This window comes from Puma concolor, chromosome D1 (assembly GCF_028749965.1).
Source record: "Puma concolor isolate L17-30 chromosome D1, mPumCon1.1.hap2, whole genome shotgun sequence".
Classification (NCBI taxonomy): Eukaryota; Metazoa; Chordata; class Mammalia; order Carnivora; family Felidae; genus Puma; species Puma concolor.
This window is the reverse complement of record NC_141676.1, coordinates 49,203,716-49,229,634: the sequence shown is the minus strand read 5'-3', so window position 1 is coordinate 49,229,634 and position 25,919 is coordinate 49,203,716. Positions and strand designations below refer to the sequence as shown.

At 35.6% G+C, this 25,919-nt stretch overlaps 1 protein-coding gene and 1 pseudogene across 3 annotated transcripts in view; one reads left to right on the top strand and one right to left on the bottom strand.

The window, feature by feature from the left end:
- The window catches only part of SBF2 (SET binding factor 2), a 490,797-nt gene that overhangs the window by 308,493 nt on the left and 156,385 nt on the right, over nucleotides 1-25,919 (bottom strand). The gene's annotated exons all lie outside the window — the stretch shown is intronic.
- LOC112866260 (U2 spliceosomal RNA) lies at nucleotides 3,535-3,708 on the top strand (annotated as a pseudogene).

Genomic DNA, 25,919 nt, shown 5'->3' with positions numbered 1-25,919 from the left:
AGAGAGAGAGAGAGAGAGAGAGAGAGAGAGAGAGAATCCCAAGCAGGCTCCACACTGTCAGCATAGAGCCCGATGCGATGCTTAAACCCCCAAACCATCAGATCATGACTTGAGCTGAGATCAAGAGTTGGACATTTAACCAACTGAGCCACCCAGGTGCCCCTGAAACTAGAGTTAAAAGACATATAAGGTGGATTGAGAGGCTCCAAAGGGACTGAAAGAACGGTTGAAGAAACAATAACTGCTGAAAAATTGAGAACATGAGAAAAATCAATCTTCAGATTAATAGTGAAACTGAATATTTGGAGTCAGCATCCAGAAAAGACTCCTTGAGATTATTTTTTAGTCTATGATTTTCCTATAGATTTCTCCCCTTCTCAACATCCTACTAGTCTATCAAATTACAATTCTTGTGAAAACTAAGGTTAAGGGGGCCAGTTGGATCAGATGATGTCTGACGGGGTTTTAGGGGTAGTTCTAGTAACCCAACTATAAGCACTAGAGTTAACAGATGGGAGTGGAATATAGAAATTCTACTATCAGGGCTCCAGAGTGAGTTCACTTGACAAGCAGGGAAAATGCAGTCAGATGGTGCCTTTACTCTTCTGCTTTATCTCCCTCTTCCATTCAGTTCAAGTAAACTCAAGTAATAAGTCAAATTTGCAAAAAGCACTTATGGAGTACAAGGTCCTGTACTACATACTATGTAGGGTACAAAAGCTGTCTTCTCTTCAAGACTTTGCCATTTAGACAAGATAAAAATTGAAAAGTAAATGATGGGCCAAGATGCAATAACAGGGAAATAGACTTAATCTCCTGCCAAAACCAATTAAAAAAAAAACTGGACAAAATATATGACTTAACAGTTTTCAAAACACTAGACATCAGTTAATAAAGTACAATGATCTATGAGAGATGAGGGGACCCCTATGATTGCCCCAGTTACCCACACTGAGCTTCCAGGCAAAGACACGGCAGATATCCAGAAAGACTAAGAAGCTAGAGTTTGCAGAGCAGAGTATCACAGAAGAGAGAAATGTTCTGAGATAAAACTCCAGAGATTTGGAGAGAATTCCCCTCAAATATCCAAGAGTATAGATCATAAGCAGAAGAAGATAAATAATAAAGATCAGAGGGATTTTTTTAAAACAGGATATAGAAAGACAATGGAGAAAAATCCATGAAACCGAAAGCTGGTTCTCTGAAAAGCTCAAAAAAATTTATAAAACTCTAGCCAAACTGACCAAAGAAAAAAAGAGAAGACACAAATTATAACAGGAATTAAAAAAAAATTACCACAGATCCAACATTAATATTATAATAAAGGAGTACTTCAAAAAACTTCATGCTCATAAACTCAACAACTCACATGAAAAAGGTAAAATCTTAAAAAGACACAAAAGAAATAGGTTTCTTGAATAGTCCTATGTCTCTGAACTTCTAATCTTCCAACAACAAAAAAAAGTCCTGGGCCTTATTGGTTCACTGGCAATCCAGTTAAACATTTCAATAAGATACAATATTAATTCTCCATAAAAATTTCTTGAAAATAGAAAAGAAAGATTTCCAAACCTACTTTTTGAGACAAGTGCTACACTGAGACCAAAACCAGACAAAGTCATAACAGGAAAACTACAAATATCCCTTGGACAAATATCCCTCGTGAATACAAATGAAAAATCCCCCCAAAATGTTAGCAAATTGTATCCAGTGATATGCAAAAAGAATACATCTAAGTGAAGTTGATCCTGGTAATTTAAGGCTAATCCAATATTTGCAAATTGGTTGGTGCAATTCACCGTATCAAGAGACTGAAAAAAATCTCCATATGATCGACTTGATAGAGGAAAAAGCACTTGACAAATTGTGACATCCATTTATGATTTAAAACCTGCAGCAAACTAGGAATAGAAGAAAATTGCCCCGCCTGAAAAAGGTTATCAGGCCCAAACTTAAAGCTAATATCATATATAATGGTGAAACACTGGTTTTTGCCCTCATATATGGAGCAGATAAGGATACTTGTCATCACCACTATTACTTAACACTGTAGTGGATGTGCAACAAGTGCAACAAGATAAGGAAGAGAGGCACACAGATTAGAAGGGAAAAAACAAAACTTTCTTCTCTGCTTGTGACATAACTATCTATGAACAAGTCTAAAATAATCTACAAAAGCTACTAGAACTAGTAAGTGAGTTTAGCAAGGGAATAAAACACAAGAGCTATATGTTTAAGTACCATTAACAAGTGCATCAGGAAACATGAACTACTTAGAAATAAATTCAACAAAATATATACAGGATCTATATGTAAAAAACTACAAAACAATAATGAAAGAAATAAAAAAATCTCTCGACAAACTCTAATTCCAAGAGATATATGTACTCCTATGTTTACTGCAGCATTATTTACCAGAGCCAAATTATGGAAGCAGCCCAAGTGTTTTTCGATAATGGATGAATAAGACAAAGAGGACGTGTACACACACACACACACACACACACACACATATCTATGTACACACACACACACATATGTACACAACAGAGTATTATCCAGCCCAAAAAAATGAAATCTTGCCATTTGCAACAACATGGATGGATCTAGAGAGTATAATGCTAAACCAGTCAGAGAAAGAAATAAGCTAGTCAGAGAAAGAAAAATACCACATGATTTCACACAACTTGTATGATTTAAGAAACAAAACAAATGAACAAAGGGGAAAAAAAGAAACAAACAAGAAAACAAACACTTACTACAGAAAACAGATGGTTACCAGAGGGGAGGTTGGGGGGGGGGGGGGGGGCATGAGTAAAACAGTTGAAAGGGATTAAAAGTACACTTATCTTTTTTTTAAATCTTGATTTTTAAACGAGAGAGAGAGAGAGCATGTGCATGAAAGGGGGAGGGGCAGAAAGAGAGGGGGACAGAGGATCTGAAGTGAGCTCTGTGCTGACAGCAGAGAGCCAGATGCAGGGCTTGAATCCACAAACCATGAGATCATGACCTGAGACAAAGTCAGATGCTAAACCAACTGAGCCACCCATATGCCCCTAAAAGTATACTTATCCTGATGAGCACAGAGTAACACATTGGAATTGTTCCATCACTATATTGTACATCTGAAATTAATACAACTACATTGGAATTAAAATTAAGAAAAAAAAAAAAAAACAGGGCGCCTGGGTGGCTCAGTCAGTTAAGCGTCCGACTTCAGCTCAGGTCATGATCTCACAGTTCGTGGGTTTGGGCCCCGCATTGGGCTCTGCACTGGCAGCTCAGAGCCTGGAGCCTGCTTCGGATTCTGTGTCTCCTTCTCTCTCTGTTCCTCCCCTGTTCATGCTCTGTTTCTCTCTCTCGCTCTCTCAAAAATAAAGATTAAAAAAATTTTTTTAATAAAATAAAAAAAATAAAGAGCTACCATGCTAACAGATTGGGAAATGTAATTTAGTTAATATGTTACTTCTCTCCAAACTGATATATAAATTGAACACAAGCCCAGTCAATTGTAGTAGGATTGTTTTTTATACAATCGTTTCTCGGCCTTTTGGCTAAGATCAAGTGTAGGATTGTTCTTTATACAAATCTACAACCTGACTCTAAAGTTTATGTGGAAATGCAAAGGAAGTAGAATAGCCAAAATAATTCTGAAAAGAAGAAAAAGGCTAAAAACCTCATAGTACTAGGTTTCATGACCTAACATAAAGGAAGCTACAGTAATTAAGAAAGGATGATAAATATCAATGGAACAGAATGGACAATGTCCAAAGATAGGTGCATACATACATAAAAACTTGATTTTTACGAAGGCAATTCTACAGAAAAAAGAATATTTTCTCCAAAATGGCACTGGAACAATTAGACATCCCTGCTCACAAAAATAATCTTTGAACCATAACTTGTACAAAATATAAAAATTAACTTAAAATGAGTTGTAGAACTAAATGGAAAGGATACTATATAAAACTACTAGAAGAGGGGTACCTGGGTGGCTCAGTGGGTTTAGCATCAGACTCTTGATTTCAGCTCAGGTCATGATCCCAGCATCATGGGATTAAGCCCTCTATCAGGCTCTGCACTGAGCATAGAGACCGCTTAAGATCTTTTCCCTCCCTCTGCCCCTCTTCCCAGCTCATGCTCTCTCTCTACAATACAATACAATACAATACAATACAATACAATACAATACAATACAATACAATACAATAACTACTAGAAGAAAACATAAAAGAAAATCTTCATTGATCTCAGGTTAGGCAAAGCTTAGATATGATGCCAAAAAAAGAGAGAAAATTTATAAAGCAGATTTCACCAAAACAAAAAACTTCTGCACTTCAAAAGACATTGTCCTAAAAATGAAAACATAAACTACAGATTGGGAAAAACATTTGCAAAACATATACACGTATAGAGAGCATATGAAAAGCATTCTCTTATAATTCAATAAGGAAACAACTCAATTTTAAAAATAGGTAAACATTTGAATAGACATTTTACCAAAGAACAAATTTCAGATGACAAATAACCACAATAAATACCAATACACACTTATAGAATGGCTAAAATTAAAAAGATTGAAATCTACCAAGGGTTGTCTAGGAGGAAGAAGAACTAGGAAGTCTTATGCACTGCTTGTAAGAATGCAAATTGATAAAATGTGTTTGGAAAACAGTTTAGCAGTTTTCTTAAAAACGTAAACATATACCTAACATATGATCCAGTCATTTAGCTTTTAGGAATTTACCCAAGAGAAATGAAATCATGTGTAAACATAAAGACTTTACATGAATTCTCTTTCACAGCTTTATTCATAACAGCCAACAACTGGAAACAACCAAATGTCCATTAGCAGGCAAATGGATAAAACTGTGGTACACACATACAATGAAATACTATTACTCAGCAATAAAAAGACACAATTTATTGATATATGCAACAACAAATATGAATCTCAATAATGTTGAGTGAAAGAAGCTAAATCAAAAATGTTGCATGATTCTATTTATATTAAATATTCTGGAAAATGCAGAATGATCTATAGTGACAGAAGGTCTAGGAATGTAAAAGAGGGAAAGAGAAAGGTAACTTGGTAAATGATACATATACATTCATTTTCTTGATTGTGTTAAAGATTTTATGGGAGTACACATATATCACTCAAACTGTATCTTAAATATGTATGATTTATTATACTTCATTGAAAAAACATATGTAAATAAATAATTCCAGAACTCTGAGAACTTGAAATATTTGATTTTCTTAAAGAGTGAAAGTAAAGAGGTGCCTGGGTGGCTCAGTCAGTTAAGTCTGACTTCGACTCAGGTCCTGATCTCATAGGTCGTGAGCTTGAACCCCGTGTCGGGTTCTGTGCTTGACAGCTCAGAGCCTAAAGCCTGCTTCAGATTCTGTGTCCACCTCTCTCTTTGCCCCTCCCCCACTCATGTTGTCTCTCTCTCATTCTCAAAAATAAATAAACATTAAAAAATATTTATAATAAAATAAACAGTGAAATTAAATGGCCCCATGATTTTGTATATGTTAAGTACCTAACAAATTTTTGTATTTTTTTGAATGTTTATTTATTTTGAGAGAGAGAGAAAGCACGAGTAGTAGAATGGCATAGAGAGAGGGAGAGAGAGAATCCCAAGCAGGTTCCACACTGTCAGCACAGAGCTCAATGCAGGGCTCAATCTCACAAACCATGAGATCATGACCTAAGCCGAAATCAAGAGTCAAACACTTAACCAACTGAGCTACCCAGGCACACCAATCTAACCAATTTTTAATGTCTTTCCCCCAATTAAATTTTAATCCACACTCCATCAAAATCATTATAATAGCTTCTCTTAAAAAATAATGAACTAGCTGGTCTATTTCCTGTTCATCTGAAAATTTTACCCACAAATCTTTTAAGAAATTAAGCTACAGAAAATTTATAGGAAAAAAACATCTACTTATAAGATTAAGGCTCTTAAAAGTAAAACTGTAATTTACTAATCTATTAATCATCAGAGCCTAGAATACTACCTGAGACAGAGTAAATTAAATGCCTATTCAATTAATGAATTAATATGCTCAAATCACTTTCTGCCCCTTCTCTTTCTCAATTACTCAACTGGCAAGGTCTAATGCTAAGACTCATTATAAAATGTAATTATTCCACTGCTAAAATATCAAATTCTGACCTTTTCCTCTTCCCAGCCCCCACATTCTCATCTTCTCACAATCTATTACTTTCCCCAAAACTATAAAAGCCACTTCATAGTATCTGCTAGTCTTTAGTCACTCTTTATCTCACAGACCTAACTACTCATCCTAGATCCCAAAGGGATCTCTAGGTCCCTAGATCCTAGATTTATTTCTGAATAAAAGAAACCAAATTCTGTTGTTCAATACTCAGACTTTCTTATTCCTCATTCCTTCATTGCTCCTTATTCCTTCTTTATTTCTAAACAACCCATGTGCTAATAAAACTCCCACTGCTTCCAAACATATATGGGACTTCCCTGATTCTGTATCTTTCAAAACGTTCCTTCTTTAAATGCCTGTCTCATCCTCCAACTATTCATCAAGGTACTACAAATCTTTCGAGCCTTAGTTCAATCTCACTTCCTCTATAAACGTTATTTCTGATTTACTTTAATTAAATTAATTCTATTGTCTCCGTGGGTGCCCAGAGTACTTTATGTCTTGGAAGCAAGTATTATGTATACAGAGGGCAGTAAGACACCCAAAAAACCTGGAATTAAGAGAAATAAGACTGTTTTCTAAGTTAAAATTTAAAGAATCAATACATTTTAATAGAATAAAGTCACCTTTTAAAGAGATCCAGGTCCACAGGCCGGATCAAGATCCAACTAATGGCATTTTGAGTTATTTAAAGACATCATCTCAAAAGAATTGTATTAACTAGAGAAGAGGTAGGGAGAAATGTGAAATACATGAACACTCAAATAAAAACTTAGTACACCAATGTTCATGGCAGCATTATTCACAATCTAAAAATAAAGCCAACCAAAATGTCTATCAATGCATGAACAGATAAATAAAATGTAGTATATACATATAATGGAATATTGCTTAGCCTTCAAAAAGAATGAAAATCTGATACATGCTATAACATGGATGAAGTTTGAAGACACTATGTTAAGTGAAATAAGCCAGACACAAAGGACAAATATTATATGATTTCACTTACATGCAATATCTAGAAAAATAAAATTCATAGAGACAAAAAGTAGGATAGTGTTACCAAGGGCTGGGGGAAGCAGAGGAATGAGGAGTTATTATTTAATGAGTACAGAGTTTCTGTAAGAGATGATGACAAAGTTGTAGAAATGGATGGTAACAGTGACTGCACAGCAGTGTGAATATATTTAAATGCCACTGAACTGTATACTTAAAAATGGATAAAATTATAAGTTTTATGTTATATATATTTTGCCACAATTATATAAATTGGTGAAAGAAGAAGTGACAGGTCTCATTCAAACACTGATTCAAGTAGAAGGGACCATGTCCACCTAATAGATACACATTACTATGAAGAATAAACACACACACACACACATAAAAATAAACTATCAGAACTTGATATAATTATAACCCACAAACAACTTCCTGTTTCCTAAGTCTCAAATATTAGGCAGATATTCTAAATCATTCAACTGCTTTTTTTCTCCCCCCTTCTTGAACTTCCAGCTCCGGAAGCTATGAAAAAGGAGCTTCTATGAAGAAACCTAACTTTTATGTTATCGCTGTTCTCCTGCAGGAAAATGCAAGAATGTTGTATCTGAGAAATAAGTACTGGAAATTCATCAACATCCCTTCTAGAGACAATATAACTATGAAATATCACTGAGTACCAACTATATGCAAGATATGCTACAATTAAGTATAATGAAGTATAGCACTATCTTCACTTTCCAGGAAGTGAATATAATCTAGTGTGGAACTAGACAGGTAAGTGTTAAAAGGTAAACACAATGAAAAGTAACATGCACGTGGTGCCAAATGAGTGGCACAAACAATAGATCCTTAAGGAGCTAAGAAAGGAAGAAATTTCCAGGTCAGACATAACACTTATCTATAAACATGTCCAGGGCTTTCAAGAAGTGTCAGTTCTCTACTTGGTTACTACCCTCCTGTGGATAGATGAATCTTCCCTAATTATTTTAGCTTCTCTGTATCATTTACTATACTACGTGTCATATTCTGTACTCAATTTCTTATAAGCATGATTGTCACCCCAACAGTTATATGTCAACAGAAAATATCCATATTGCTTAGCATAATCTATACATAGAGATAATGCTCCATAAAGACTTGAACTGAAATGAATGTTTCTGAATAAGTTAAGCACATAGGAATAATGCCCAGTATACAAAAAAAGCAAAAAATTATTATTTTATGTTTGCAACACAGATAACCTTGGGGATGCGGAAGGTAGAGGGCCTTTATCTCACAATTTCTCCCTCCAGAAAGTATTAGCACTATGGAAACGTAAAACATTCAACAGTTGCTTTCATTTCAGGATAATTCTATACTTTATAGGTGAACCAGTGCATATTTTTGTGGTTTGTTGCAGAAGGAGATACATTTAATGAAGCATGAAATGATCTAAAAAACAAGAAAAATGTCAATTTTGTTGAAGTTTCAGTTCCCAATAGATTTCTAGGGAGTTTTTGGGTTTTGCTTCCATGTTTCTCTTGGAAGAAGTCCAGAGGGTATTAGCCTAATTTGAAACGCTAAAGTAAAAGTTTAATTCAATTTAGGGGTACCTGGGTGGCTCAGTTGGTTAAGCATCCGACTCATGACTTCAGCTCAGGTGATGATCTCATAGTTTGTGGGATCAAGACCCGTGTCAAGCTCTGCACTGACAGCGCAGAGCCTGCTTGGGATTTTCTCTCCCTCTCTCTCTGATCCTCCCCTCCTCATATGAATGCATGCACATGCCCTCCCTCTCTCTCTCCCTCTCTCTCTCTCTCTCTCTCTCCTCTCTCAAAATAAATAAATAAACTTCTCTTTAAAAAGTTTAATTCAATTTATGTGTACTGTAAAATGTAATCACCCTTAACTATTTGAAAGAAATTTAAAATAAAAAACTTTAAGACTACCAAATACACACTCAACTATAGTGGAAAAATTACAACAAACATGATCTGAAGAAAATATCTAAGGAAAGTAAAGCAACAAAGTTAGTAATTTCAAGAAACAAAAAAATTAAAATAATAAGTCTCAAGAGAACCATAAGAGTCTAGGAGCCTATAACTACCCATAATTTTTTATACCAAAATTATAGCCAATATCCTACTTTTTCCCTCAGAGATAATGTGTACTAAGTGATTTTATTTACTCCTAGAAAAGAGATAATTTTTATTGCTATATTTAGTTTTAAAATGTCTTATTCTAAAAAGTAGATATTCATGAGTACAGGGCCTAAGTTGCCATTTTTGTAACCTATGTACAGTTGTGATTAGCTGAAGTACACTATAAGTGAAAAAGTGTGGCCTACCCTAAAACAGAACCTAACTTTCTCACACAAACATAAGAGGTATATTATACCTCATCAGCAGCGCTACCATGTAATCATATAACTCTATTATTTATCACAGATCTGCTTTCTCTAATGTACTAAGACTAGAAAATTAATTCTGTCAATTTAACTTTCTATCTGTACCAAAGTCATAATTTCTGCAACAGGTATGAAAGAGGGTATGAGTTAGAAGCAAATAACAATTTAAGATTAGAATAAGTGGATGGCACATACACATGCATTTAAATTCAAGAATTAAAGGAGCTTAAAAAAAAAAGCTAAACGAAATGAGCTTAGCCAACGTGTGTGTGTGTGTGTGTGTGTGTGTGTGTGTGTGTGTGTGTGTGTGTAAAAGAGACAGAGACAGAGATGAGAAAGAGAAAATATAGCATGAATGCAGTGTGGAAAATTCTACCTAATATTCCACTCAGTGATATTATACCCTAGAAAATGCATAAAATGAGAAACAAAACCTGTTTTCCACATAGCTGAATTCAATTCAGGAAGGCCTTTTAGGGAAAAAAAAATTGTATTGTGTATGATTCAAGTAATTAAGCCACAATTCATAACTGTCAATCAACACAAACCAAAAATACACTAAGAACTTCATCCAGTGCTCAGCTGGAAAAAAATCAATTTCTTCCCACACTGAAAGAACCAGGTGCTTTAGATGCAAGACTTAGTTTTATATTACCTCTGAACTGTACATATTTATCAAATTTTAAAAGATCATTTTGGCAACACAAGATTTTTGTCTTTTATACTAACTTTAGAATCTAACTTTCACATATGTAGTCATACTACATATAATTAACATGCTATATTCTTCTAGTGTTATTTTTAAGACCAATAAATAATGGATGTATAACTTCTATTCTCTTAACAAATTAGAACTGTTTAATCATTTGAAAAACAATTTTTGAGTATTTTTTTCTAAACAAAAAAATCACCCCAAATACTTGTGAGTAGTCAATAAATGCTAACTTGTGATATTTTGAACAGAGCCAGGTAGAATCTCAGAGAGAGGAAAAACAGTATGTGCTACGGTAAGAAGTACATGTCTGAAATAAAAGAAAATGTCATCATGTCAATTTGTCATTTCTTAAGTTACTTTAAATAGTTCAAAATATTCTAAAATTTTCTTGAGATTTCTTTTTAAATCATGTGTTATTTAGAACTGCTGCTGAATCTCCCAAGTACATTGGGATTTTCGAACTATTATTGATTTCTAGCTTAATTCCATTGTGGCCTGAGAACAGACTGTATGATCTCCATACTTCTAAGTTTGTTAAGGTATGCTATGAGGCCTAGAATGTGGTCTATCTTGGTGAGCATATCTTGAAAAGAACATGCATTCTGCTGTTGCTAGATGAAGTAGTGTATAGATGTCCATTACATTGAGTTGACTGACAGTGTTAAGTTAACTAACCTATGTCCTTATTAGTTTTCTGCCTACTGGATCTGAATGAACATTTCTGACACAGGGATGTTGAAGTCTCCGACCATAATAGTGGATTCATCTATTTCTCCTTATAGATCTATCCATTTTTGCCTCACATATTTTAACACTATGTCTTTAGATGCATACACATTAGGGGTCACTATGCCTTCTTGGAAAACTGACACCTTTATCACTACATAATGCCCCTTCATATCCTGGATGACTTTCCTTACTCTGAAGTCTTACCTGCCTGAAATTAATATAACTATTTCTACTTTCTCTTGATTAGTATTAGCATAGTATATCTTTCTCCACCAATTTGTTTTTAATCTCTATATATCTTTATATTTAAAGTGAGCTTCTTGTAGACAACATATCATTGGGTATTGCTTTTTGATCCACTCTGACAATATGTGTCTTCTAATTGGTGCATTTAGACCGCTGCTATTTAATTATTGGTATAGTTGGATTACTATCTACCATATGTTACAGTTTTCTATTTGTTGCCCTTTTTCTTTGTTTCTATTTTTATCTTCCACTTTTTTTCTGCTTTTAGTGGTTTTAAACTGAGCATATTATATGATTCTATTTTCTCTTTCTTAGCCTATTAGTTACACTTTTTAAAATTCTTTCCAAGTTTTTATTTAAATTCCAGTTAACATGTAGTGTAATATTAGTTTCAGGTGTAGAATTTAGTGATTCAACACTTACATACAACACCCAGTGCTCATCACAACAAATGCCCTCCTTAATACTCATCACCTATTTAACCCATCTCCCCCATCTACCTCCCCTCTGGTAACCATCAGTTTGTTCTCTATAGTTGAGAGTCTGTTTCTTGGTTTTCTCTCTTTTCTCCCCACTATATTCATTTGTTTTGTTTCTTAAATTACACATGAGTGAAATCATATGGTATTTGTCTTTCTCTGACTTATTTTGCTTAGCATAATACTCTCTAGCTCCATCGACATCAGTGTAAATGGAAAAATTTCATTCTTTTTTATGGCTGATAATAATCCATTATATATATATACATCTTTATCCATTAATCTGTTGATGGACATTTGGCCTCTTTGCATAGCTGGCTAGTGTTGATAATGCTCCTACAAATATCAGATTATTTTTGTATCCTTTGGATAAATACCTAGTAGTACAATTGCTGAATTGTAGGGTTGTTCTATTTTTAACTTTTCGAGAAACCCCCATACTGTTTTCCATAGTGGCTGCACCAGTTGGCTTTATCAACAACAGTGCAACAGGGTTCCCCTTTCTCTCCATCCTTGCCAATATTTGTTTTTTTGTGTTGTTAATTTTAGCTATTCTGAGGTATGAGGTGACAGCTCATTGTACTTTTGATTTGCATTTCCCTGATTATGAGTGATGTTGAGCATCTTTTCATGTGTCCGTTGGCCATCTGGATGTCTTCTTTGGAAAAATGTCTATTTATGTTTTCTGTCCATTTTTTAATTGGATTATTTGTTTTTAGGTGTTGAGTTATGGAAGTTTGTTATATATTTTTGATACTAACCCTTTATCTGATATGTCATTTGCAAATATCTTCTCCCATTCTGTAGTTGCCTTCTAGTTTTGTTGATTGTTTCCTTCACTGTGCAAAGATTTTTTTATTTTGATGTAGTCCCAATGTTTACTTTTGCTTTGTTTCCCTTGCCTCAGAAGACAGATCTAGTAAGAAATTACCAGTTATACTTAAAAAAAAATTTTAGGGGCTTCTGGGTGGCTCAGTCAGTTAAGCATCCATCCAAATCTTGATTTCACATTGTCAGCGCAGAGCCTGCTTGGGATTCTCTTTCTCTCCCTCTCTCTCTACCCCTCCCCTGCTTGTGCACACCTCTCTCTCTCTCTCTCTCTCTCTCAAAATAAAAAAATAAAAATTTTAGTGGTTCCCCTAGAGTTTGCAATATGTACTTACAACTAATCCAGTCTATTTTCTTTTTTTGTTTTGTTTTTAAGATTTTACTTTTTTATGTAATCTCCACACCCAATGTGGGGCTTAAACTCACAACCCCAAGATCAATAGGTGCATGCACTACTGACTGAGCCAGACAGGCACCCTTAATCCAGTCTACTTTCAAACAACACTCTATTGCATCACAGGTACTGCAAGTATTTTACGACTACAAAATAATCCTAATTCTTCCTTCCATCACTTGTATTATTGCTGGCATTCAGATTCTGCATAAGCACATATAAGCACACACACACAGCATACATAGTTAAATACAATGTTGCTATTATTATTCTGAACAAACGGTTATTAGTTAGATCAACTGAGAATAAGAAAAATAGGGGCAGCTGAGTGGCTCAATCGGTTAAGCATCTGACTCGATTTCAGCTCAGGTCATGATCTCATGGTTGGTAGGATCTAACCCCATATCTGGCTCTGCACTGATGGCACGGAGCCTGCTTGGAATTCTCTTTCTCCCTCTCTCTGCCCCTTCCCTGCTCGTGCACGCTCTCTCTCTCTCAAAATAAACTTAAAAAAAAAAAAAGAATAAGAAAAATAAACGTTTTTATTTTGCTTTCACTTATTCCTCCCCCAATGCTCTTCTTTTCTTTATGTAGATTTGAGTTTCTGACCTTTATAATTTTCCTTCTCTCTAAAGAACTTCTTTTAATGTTTCTTGCAAGGCAGGTCTACTGGCAACAAATTCCCTCAATTTTTCTTTGCCTAAGAAAGGCTATTTCTACTTCACTTTTGAAGGATAATTTCACAGGATTCTATACTTGTGGGCTTTTTTCTCTTAATACTTTGAATATTTCATTGAGCTCTCTTCTTGCTTGCACGGTTTCTGAGGAGAAGTCAGACATTAATTCTTATTTTTGCTCCTCTATAGGTAAGGCTTTTTTCCCCTCTGGTTTCTTTCAGGATTTTTTTTTTAAGTTTTTGCAGTTTGAAAATGATATGCCTAGGTAGAGTTTTTGTCATTTATTCTGCTTTTGTGTTCTCTGAGCTTCCTGGATCTGTGGTGTCTGACATTAATTTAGAGATATTCTCTGTCACTGTTGTTTCAAATATTTCTTTTGTTCCTTTCTCTATTTCTTCTTCTGGCATTTCTGTTACATGTACATTATACCTTTTGTAGTTGCCTCACAGTCCTTGGATATTCTGTTCTGTTTTTGTTTTCCAGTATTTTTTTTTCTCTTTGCTTTTCAGTTTTAGAGTTTTCTACGGAGATATTCTCAAGCTCAAGAGATTTCCTGAGCCTTGTCCAGTCTACTAATAAGCTCATCAAAGGCATTCTTCATTTTTGTTAGCACTTTTTATCTGTAGCACTTTTTTATTCTTTCTTAAAATTTCTCTGTTTACACTGCCCATCTGTTCTTACATGCTACTTTACCTATTAGAGCCCCTAGAATATGGTTTTAAATTCCAGGTCTGATAATTCCAACATCCCTACAATATGTGAATCTGATTCTGTTGTTTGTTTCATCTCTTCTGTGTTTTTTTGCACTTTAGTATGTCTTGTAATTTTTTGTTATAGGCAGGCACAGTGTACTAGATAAAAAGAACTGCTGTAGACAGGCTTTAGTAATGTGTTGGTGAGGTGGGAGGAAGGGAGGAGAGCATTGTATAGCCCTATGAATAGGTCTCAGTCTACTAATAAGCCCATGCCCCAGACTGTGAACTTCACAAGTATTTCTCAGCTCCCCACCCCCTGTGGCACAAGACAGCTAGAGTGGGCTGCACAGTTGGGTATTTCCCTCTTCCATGTGAAAAGCTAGTGTCAGTTGGGGTTGGGTATTTTCCTTCCCTCAGGTCAGTTAGGCTCTGATAAAACCCCAGTCATTTAGGTTCTTAAACAGATTCTCCTGAGAGCAGACCTTGTTAAGAACAGAATGCCCTGGCATATTCCAAAATGGTTCCTTTTTCCTTTCCCTTGTGAGAATCACAGAGGATTTTTCTCTAATATTCATTGTGAGAACTTAGTAGAGATGCAAGAGGTAAAACTCACAAAAATGTGAAGGATGTCCTGCTAGACTTTTTGTCTCTCGGATTTACCTGTATTGAGCCTCTAGCAATTCACCAATGAACAGCTCACATTTCCCTCCCTGACACCATTCCTGTGGAAGTTGCTGCTCTGGTAAGTTGTGACTTTCTGTACTGGATGGACCTTTTAGTCTCTGCAATTTGGGGGGCAGCAGTTTGCCCTGTGAAGAACTACGGACCAAATAAGAGTCGTTGATTTTTCAATGTGTTCAGCTTTTTACCTGTTAGGCTGGATTGGTGACTTCCAAGTTCTTTAAATGCCAGACCAAAACCTGGAAATCCAAACTACATTAATAGTGAACTATTTCAAAAGTAAACTGAACCAGGAGCCACAGAATGCCCTACCATCTAATAATTACATATAAACTATGTCATACTGATTGAACAACAAGGAGGACTTTCATAGACCAATCTGTCTCTATTTTTAAGAATTTGGCTAAATAGATGCCATAGGTTTTAAAAACCAGAAAATTATATCTTCTAAATATGCCAGCTAATTTATCACTGTGTAAGATACAGTCTGTAACCAAAGGTTTAAAACCAAAATTACTTACATAGTAATAAAAAATACCAAGTGAGTAAAATTTTGCCTTTTAATATGTAAGATTTAGTATATAATAAAATAAATATTTTCCCCTGGAAATACATATTTTCAACTATTTATTTTGAATAACCTTATAAGTCAAGGTTCTGTTAAGAGAACAATGGAGGGGCACCTGGGTGGCTCATTTGGTTAAGCACCCAGCTCTTGATTTCAGCTCAGGTCATGATCTCATGGTTGGTGAGATCTAGCCCCAGATGGGGCTCCGTGCTGCAATGTGGAGCCTGCTTGGGATTCTCTCTCTTCCTCTCCCTCTGCCCCACCCCCACGTTTAAGTGCTTGCACATGCTCTCTCAAAATAAATAAAATATAAACATTAAAAAAAACAGCAATGGAATTAGCAAAATGTCTTCATTATATCCTTTATCAAGAGAGTAATCTTGGAAATGTCATCAGCAATCAGTTATTTATACCTAAATTACTTGCCCTCTTCTCCACAAGGCATTTCAAAATAATAATAAAATAGTATTTCTCACGAGCTTTATGATACGTAAGGGAAAGTCATTATCCAAATACAAATAATGGAACTGTGGGTGGTCTGGGACATAAGTCCTTTCAAAGTATTGCCTTTGCACTAGAGTTGAAAGGCAGCTCAGTTGTGCATTGCTGACAGTCATGCTAAACTACTTCATCACCTGTCAATGTGGATCAATGCTTCAGAGAAAAAATTAATTTATAAAGTGCAAAGCAACTTGCTTTCCAAAATGCAGAATTTATGACTATTTTTTTCTGGACTATATTATAGGCAGCAGCAATAGAAACTGGGGCAAAATGGGACATCTAAATAAAAGAAGACTATAGAATAAAGAAAAAAGAAATAAAACAACACATTTACAGCATTCAGTCACCCTCTAGGACCCTAGGTCCCTCTAGCTCCCTCTAGGAACCACTATTGTAATCCAATTTTGTTCTACATTAAATGATTAAACATCAGGCTGTGAAATGGTATTACTTTCCAGGCAACTGCCTGTTCATTAAGGCTGACACCACAAAACAAAATAAAGAAACTAAAAAATCTCCTAAACCCATGAAAGAAGAAATTAGTGAAAAAGAAATCCTCACGGGGCACCTGGCTAGCTCAGTCAGAAGCACATGCAACTCTTGGCCTCAAGGTTGTAAGTTCAAGCACCACATGGTGTGCAAAGATTGCTTAAATAAATAAAAACTTAAAAAAAAGAAATCCTTACAAATTTTTCTGGTAAAGAAATTAAGAATTACAGAATGTAACTTGCCCAAATATGAACAGCATGCAAAGTCCAATATATCTGACTCTCCCATCTTTAATTTCTCTCTCAGCAATATTTAACAGGATTTACCACTTCTCCAGTTTTGCTTAATACCACACTACCTGGGCTTCTGCATATCTCACTGTCAGTTCCATCTCGGCCTTTTCTACCAAAACTCTAAATGTTAAAGTTCACTAGAACTGGATAAGTTCAAAGCCCTCTAATCATCTGTAGGAATACTCCCAAGATGAAATCATCTAGCTCCAAGACTTGAAGATTATATTTATATATACAGTGAAGATTCTGAAATACATATATCTACTACCACACTCATAAATTCAATTATCTATTTAACATCTGCACTTGGAAGTCTACTAAGCAATTTCAGTGTGGCCCAAACAAAATGATTGATTTTTCCCTTCAACCATGTACCCAGGTCCAAAAACCTAGGAGTCACCAAAGAGTCCTGTTTCTCTCAAATGTGACATCAACTACAGCAGGCAAGTGTTATTGGTTCTATTTTCGTAAAATAAAAGTCTAAACTCATCTCAGCATCTATAACTGCTGGCAAAATATTTTTATAGTATATGTCTTTTGATGTAAAGTGCACACATTTCTGTTGCATATATATGAAGGAGTAAAATTGTTGGGTCATAGAGTATGCATACATTTACCCTTAGTAGTCCCTGCTGGTTTTTAAAGTGGTTTATGGGTTGTTCCCATTAGCAGGGTACAACTATTCCATTTGCTTCATTTTTGCCGAATGCATTATTTGTGTAACTTTTGACCCCAAAGTCCAGCTTCAAACAACAAACATTTATTATATCACAGTTTCTTTGGGTCCGAAATCCAAGGGCTTAGCAGCTGGGTAGCTCTGGCTCAGTCTCTCCCAACCCTGTAGTTAATCTGTCAGCCAGGTTGATCTGCTTCCAAGTTCACTCACATAGCTTATGACAGGCCTCGGTTTCTTCCCAGAAGGGCCTCCCCATAGGTTGTCTGATGGTCCTCATGATATGGCAGTTGGCTTCCCCCAGACCCAGTTATGTAAAAGAGAGGTAGAATGAAAAAGCACACCCAAGATGGAAGCTGCAGTCTTTTTAAAACCTAACTCAGAAGTGACAGTCATGTAGACCATTGTTTTGACATTTCAGGTACACATCCTTTGTCAGATATACATTTTGTAAATATATTGTAAATAATTTTGGCCTAATCTGTCATTTGCCTTTTTATTTTCTTAACAGTGGCTGTTGATGAGGAAAATCGTTTAACTTTAAAGAAGTCTAATTTATCAGTTTGCTCTTTTATAAGTATTGCTTGCTCTATCCTACTTATTTGCCTACTCCAAGGTGGTGAAGATATTCTTCTAAACATCTTACAAAAACCTTTATAATTCTAACTTTCAAATTTAAATCTATAATCCATCTAAAATTAATTATTGTTTCTGGCAATCTAGCCTCATTTGTTAAAAAAGATATTCCTTTCCCTATCTGCATTGCTTTGTCACCTCAAAATCAACTGATCTTTCAAGTGTGGGCTTTTTTTCTGGAGTTTTACTCTGTTCCATTAACCTACAGTATTTGCAAATTTTATGCTAATACAACGCTGTCTTGAGTACTACAGCTTTATAATAAATCCTGAAATTGCAGAATGTAAGTGTGTCATCGTTTTTCTCCTTCGAGACTTTTCGGTTGTTCTAAGTCCTTTGAATTTCTATATAAATTATAGAATCATCTTGATAACTATTACCAAAAAATTCTGTAGGCATTATGTTTAGGATCATATTCAAACAATAGATTATTATAGGAAAAATAGTGACAATTCTATGAATCCAATCCATGAATATGACTTACCTATTCCTTTTTTTTTTTTTAATTTTTTTTTCAACGTTTATTTATTTTTGGGACAGAGAGAGACAGAGCATGAACGGGGGAGGGGCAGAGAGAGAGTAGACACAGAATCGGAAACAGGCTCCAGGCTCCGAGCCATCAGCCCAGAGCCTGACGCGGGGCTCAAACTCACGGACCGCGAGATCGTGACCTGGCTGAAGTCGGACGCTTAACCCACTGCGCCACCCAGGCGCCCCCCTATTCCTTTATTTTATCTTCTTTAATTTATCGCAACAATGTTTTGGAGTTTCCAATTAGAGGTCTTGTGTGTTTTTTTCTTAAATTAATCCAAAAAGCATTTCGTGTGTTTTCAAACTATTAAATTTGAGATTTACTTAATGCCATCTCCACATAAGGCCACCAGACTACAGAAAGAAAATTTATAATACTAGTCATGTATACTGAGACCTTACTAATTCTACTAGTTCTAGTAATTGTTTTGTAGATTACTTACAAGTTTCTACATAAACACATCATTTGCAAATAAAGATGGTTTACTTCTCCCTTTCTAACCATTGTGTCTTTATCTCCCTCACCTTATTGAACAACACAGCAATGCCGAATGTAAGTTGTGAGAGTGGGTATATTTGTTACATTCCCAGTCTTAGGGGAAAATTGTTTCAGTATTATTCCATTAAGTGGAATGTTAGCTGTAGGTTTTTTCAAGACCATTTTTATCAGATTGGGGAAGTTTATCCAATTTTTTTATAATAAAAATTTTTTATTATAAATGGGTGTTCAATTATTTCCATTTTTTTCCTGCCTTTATTGAAACAACCATGTATGTAGTTGCTTTGTCTTTTATTGTGTTTATATAAAACACAATAAAATTCAAGCCAATCGTGCATTTGAATCTTGCATTCATAGCTAAATCTCCACTTGATTATGATGAATCATGATGTATTAAACTTTTCATATATTGCTACAGATTTCATGTGCAACTATTTGGGTAAGGATTTGTATATCTGCATTCATAACATAGTGGTCCATGTTATTTTTTATTTTTATTTTTTTTTAAGTAATCACTATACCCAACATGTGGCTCAGGCTCACAACCCCGAGATGAAGAGTCACATGCCCCTCCAACTGACCCAGCCAGGCACACCTAGTTTTCTTTTATCATCCTCATCTAGTTTTTTTTTTTTTTAATGATTTATTTTGAGAGAGAGAAAGAGAAAGAGAACATGCGAGCATGAGTGGGGTAGGTGCAGAGAGAGAGGGAGACAGAATTCCAAACAGCTTTGAGCTGACACAGCAATGCAGGGCATGAACTCATGAACTGTGAGATCATGACCTGAGCCGAAATCAAGAATTGGACGCTTAACTGACTGAGCCATCCAGGTGCCCCGATCCTCATCTAGATGAGTTTAGGTGTGAGAGTTATGCTAACCTAAAAGAGTAAGTTGGGAATTTTTACCTCATCCTCCTCCCCCATTTTCTGAAACAGTTTGTGTAAAATTAGTATTACTTCTTCTATGTGTATGAAAGAATTCATCACTGACATCATCTGGATGTGAAGATTTCCCTGTGGAAAGGGTTTTGATAATGAATTCAATGTCTATAATAGATACTGGACTAATCAGATTTCTCTTTCAGTTTATGTTTTTGTAAGTTGTATTTTTAAAATTTGTTTCTTACATGTCACTTGTCAAATTCATGGGCAGAAAGTTGTTCGTAACATTCCTTTGTTTTCTCCTGAATATCAGAATATATGGTGATATACGCTCTTTCATTCCTAATACCAACAATTTTTGTGTATGTGTGTGTTCTATTAGTCTTGGAAACAACTTCAATTTTTTGTGGTTATTTTTTCTTACCTTTGTCAATTTTCTATTTTATTGATTTCTATTTTTATCTTTATTAATTACTTCCTTCTATATATACCTTTGATTTAATTTGATTGTCATTTTATATTTTCAGGTAAAAAACTTGAATCCTTAATTTTAAGTCTTTCAGCTTATTACATAATTATCTAAAGGTAAAATTTTTGCTCAAATTTTCCTCTTAGCACAGCTTTCACTGAATCCCAAGTTTTTTAAAAGTTGGTTTTAATGAAATATAATTCCATAAACAAAATGTACTCATTTGAAGTATACATATATACTGATGAGTTCTGAAATTTTTATATACCCATGAAGCAATCTCCTCAATTAATATCAGACATGCCAATCACTTCAAAAAATTCCCTCCTGCCTTGTTGCAGTCAGTTCCTTCTACCCATCCCTGGCCCCTGACAACCACTAATCTACTTAGTGTCACTATAGTTTCCATTTTATTGAGAATTTCATATAAAACCATACAGAATATAGTCCTTTACATCTCATTACTATCATTCTGAATAATGACCTTGAGATTCACTCATGTTGTTTTGGGTATCAATTACACTTCTCTTTTAATAATAGCATTATTTAGGTATAATGTACATGCATTAAAACATAATAATTTCAGGTATATAGTTATATGAATATTGCTAAGTAAAGAGTCATGTAAGATGTTTCTTTGTACTCTTTGCAGTTGAATGTCTCTCTTGCCCATAGCCCTAGAAACCACTGTTTCTATGATTTCTGTCTCTACAACTTTGCCTTTTAAAGAATTTCATGTAGACAGAATCAGTCTCTGGCTTGTAGCTTTGTTTTCTTCCACTGAGTATAAGATTTTTGAGATTCATCATTATTCTAAAATGTATTAACTCTGTTGTATAAATGTACCATATTTTTTTTACCCATAACCTGTTGACAAAAATACATGCTTAAAATACTGACAATTATTCAAAGTGATTGTACCATTTTACACTACCAATAAGAATGTATGAGAGTTTCAGCTACTCCACATGTCCAGGGACATTTGTACTTACATGTATTTTCAATTTTAGACATTCTATTGTATGTGGAAAGATATCTCACTATAGTCTTAATATGTAAATCTCTAATGACCAAGTACTTTGAACACACTGATCATTCGTACACCTTATTTCCTGAAGTGTTGGTACAAGTCATTGCCCATTTTCTAGTTGGATTCGTATTTCTGAGTTGTAAGAATTCTTTATATTCTGGATAAAAGTTCCTTAATCATGTATGTATTTGCAAATATCTTCTGCTAAACTGTGCCTTGTGGTTTCATATTATTAGCATCTTGAGGAGCAGAAGCATTTAACTGTAATGAAGTATTATTTATCAACTTTTTCTCTTATGGTTTCTGCTTCTTGTACTCTAAGACATCTTTGCCTAAACCATAATCTCAAAGAATTTATCCTATGCCTTCCTCTAGAAGTTTTATATCTTTAGCTCAAATGATCCTTTTCAACTTAATTTTCGCATATGAGATACTGGTTGTGATTCCTTTTTGTCCTATGAATTTCTGGCTGTTCCAGCACAATTTGTCAAAAAGATTATCTTTTCCCCCCAAAGAATTGCCTACGTAGCTTTATCAAAAGTCAGTGGACTCTTTGGAGATATACTTTCTGATTCTCTTTTCTGGTTCTATTGATGTCAATCTTCATGCTGATATCACATTTCTTGATTAATGTACCTTTTTATTAAAGTTAAGTTGGGTAGGTTCTTCTTCTTCTTCTTCTTCTTCTTCTTCTTCTTCTTCTTCTTCTTCTTCCTCTTCCTCTTCCTCTCCTTCTCCTCCTCCTCCTCCTCCTCCTTCTCCTCCTTCTCCTCCTCCTTCTCCTCCTTCTCCTTCTTCTCCTTCTTCTTCTTCTTTTTTTTACAAATGGATTGGCTAATCTAGTATCCACTGCATTTCCAAATGAATTTTAGAATTAGCTTTTAGCTCTAAGGTCCTTTACAAAACACACATGCGCACACGCACACACACACACAAACACACACACACCACCTGCTATCATTTAAATATTTAAGTAAGACTGGGTTGAATATTCAAATCAATTTGGGGAGAATGCTCACCTTAAAAATACCAAATGCATAAACATGATATAGCCTACTTCATACCTGCCAGAATGGCTAAAATCAACAACACTGGAAGCAACAGATGTTGGTGAGGATGTGGAGAAATGGAGCCCTCTTGCACTGTCAGTGGGAATGCAAACTGGTGCAGCCACACTAGAAAACAGTACAGAGGTTCCTCAAGAAGTTAAAAATAGAACTATCCTACAACCTAGCAATTGCACTACTGGGTTTATCCAAAGGATACAAAAATACTGATTTGAAGGAGTACATGTACTCCAATGTTTATAGCAGTATTATTAACAATAGCCAAACTATGGAAAGAGCTCAAGTGTCCAATGACTGATGAATGGATACAGATGTGGGATATGTATACAATGGAATATTACTCAGCCATTAAAAAGAATGAAATCTTGCTATTTGCAATGACATAGAAGGAACTACAGTGTATTATGCTAAGCAAAATAAGTCACAGAAAGACAAATACCGTATGATTTCACTCATATGTGGAATTTAGGAAACAAAAAAACATAAACATATAGGAAGGGAAAAAGAAAAAAAAGAGAGACACAGAAGTAAATCATAGAAGACTCTTAATAGAGAACTGAGGGTTGACAGAAGGCAGTAGGTGGGGGATGGGCTAAATGGGTGATGGGTATGAAGGAGGGCACTTGTTATAATGAGCACTGGGTATTACATGTAAGTGATGAATCATTAAATTCTACTCCTGAAATCAACACTATACTGTATGTTAACTAATTAGAATTTAAATTAAAACTTGGAAGAAAAAAGCCCATCTTCATTTTTTTAAGACCTTTATTATTTTTTTTTATTTTTTTTTTTTAATTTTTTTTTCTTCAACGTTTATTTATTTTTGGGACAGAGAGAGACAGAGCATGAACGGGGGAGGGGCAGAGAGAGAGGGAGACACAGAATCGGAAACAGGCTCCAGGCTCTGAGCCATCAGCCCAGAGCCCGACACGGGGCTCGAACCCACGGACTGCGAGATCGTGACCTGGCTGAAGTCGGATGCTTAACCGACTGCGCCACCCAGGCGCCCCTTTTAAGACCTTTAAATTAAAACTTCTCTCAGCAATTATCTTATTTTCCCAATATGTTTCTTTATAGATAATTTCTATTTGATGAGACATGGTTATCTTCATTTACTTCTTAAAGCATGATTTCCCGTTGTCCTTTGAACTTATTTATAATAGTTGCTTTGACATATTTGTCACTTAAGTCTGTCATCTGAACACCTACACAGGCAGTTTCCATTGCCTGCTTTTTTCCTCCCTGTGTACAGGTCATACTTTCCTGCTTATTTGCCTGTCCCATAATTTTCGGTTTAAAACTGTACATTTTAGATAATATCTTTATTAACTCTGGATAGTGCTCTCTCTCATCCATCTGTGGATTATTGTAGTTTGCTTTTTTAAATTTCTTTAATGACTTAGCTGGACCATTTTAGTGAAGTCTGTCTCCCTCACAGTGTGAAGCCTCTGATGATATTCCTTAGAGGGCACAGCCTGGGGCATGCACAAAGATACTCTGGGATGACAGTAGTTTGGACAGGGCTCTCTCCTTGTCTTTTTCCCCCATTTCTGTGTTGTCTGCTTCTGTTGGTATCACACCCAACTGTTAGCTTCCCCTAACTGCCAGTTCATTGCACTGTGGTTTTCAACAGTGCTGCCAGGCATAAATTGCTCTACAGTCTCATTCAGTTAAATCCTGTCCTCTTTGTAGAGGGTGGTCTTTCAAGCCAGTATTTTGAGTTTTGTTCCAAGCCCAAGAGGGCTAGTCTTAACTGTCTCTTTCCCTGGTTTTATCTGGTAAACTTCTAGCTGGTCTAAAACTTATCTTGTTGTGCTCAAGGAACCATCAGCCTTCTCTTAACTGCCTACCACAGTCTGTAAGCATACCTTTAGGTCTGAACTCTCCCACACTTGGTTTCAATAAGGCAGTTCCTTTGGGGAGAGCTTCAGAGCTCTCTGCTCTTATGGCCTACCTCCTCCCCACCCTCAAGCAAAACTTTGTATCACTACTCTAGAGCTAGAGACCTAAACAGAATCCAGCTTCTCTCAGGGTGACACCCTTGCTTTGAGTAGGGTGCTGGTTAGGTACAGTCACTCCTAGTCCTCTCATCTTGCCCCTCCCAGTGGGAAACCTCCCTTCAACTAATGAGCTCAGCTAAGGGCGACTGAAGACCTAGAATTCTCAGCCAACTGTCCCTGGAACAGTGCTTCCTTCCTCCTACTGGGGGGAGGAAGCAGAGGGTCTGGGTAGAGGAAGAGACTCCTAGCCCTCTTACTTGGTCTTGCCTGGAACAGAGCTTCTCCAACATGGATGTACAAAGGAAAGGGGACAAGAAATGCTAGTAGCTTGCCCCATCTGGGGAAAAAAACATTGTCCTAGACTGGGAGCTAAGGGGGAATACTGGGGGAAGGAGCCCCATATGCTTGTCTGAACCCTCTGGGGCAAGGCTGTTGGGAAAGTGAAAAGGGCAGGTCATGACTCAAATGTCACGGACTTTCAAGTTTCTCAACTAAGATTTAGTAGATTTTCTTTATTTTTTTTCATTTTCTATTCACATTTTTAATTTATTTTTTTAATATGAAATTTATTGTCACATTGGTTTCCATATAACACCCCATGTTCATCCCAACTAGTAGATTTTCTTAAATGTGTCTTCATTTGCCATATGTCCTTAGGACCATTTCCAGAGACTTTAAATGGCTGGCTGAATTTTATTTATTTGTTTTAACTGTTACCAATTACACTAGTTTTGCTAGGAAGAGGATCTGTGGAACATCTCATGCCACCATTTCAGAAGTCATCTCTGACCAGTTTTTCTTTTGTTGAGTGTTAAATAATCATTGCATTCCTGGGATAAAGCCCATTTAGTCATAGTACATGATCCATTTTATGTATTACTAGATTCAAATTGCTAATATTTTGTTAAGGATATTTATTATCTACTTTTCTATAGATATTGGCTGTTGTTTTCTTTTCCTGTAACATCTTGGCCTAGTTTTAAGATCAGGATAATGCTGGCCTCATGATAAGTATTTCCTCTGCCTCTATTTACTGGAGGATTTTGTGGATGATTGGAAATAAGTAAATGCTGTTGGCATTCAAAAGAACAAAGAAAACACTGTGTCCCAGGATTGATATGGGTGGAGAATTTGAGATTGGCCTATGAAAGATGGTCTTAGGAGAGAGAAGTGAAAAAAATGGCATAATTAAAGCCACAAATTTGGAAAATTTCAAAACAAACTTAGGGAATAAGTAGCCCCTTTACTAGAACTCA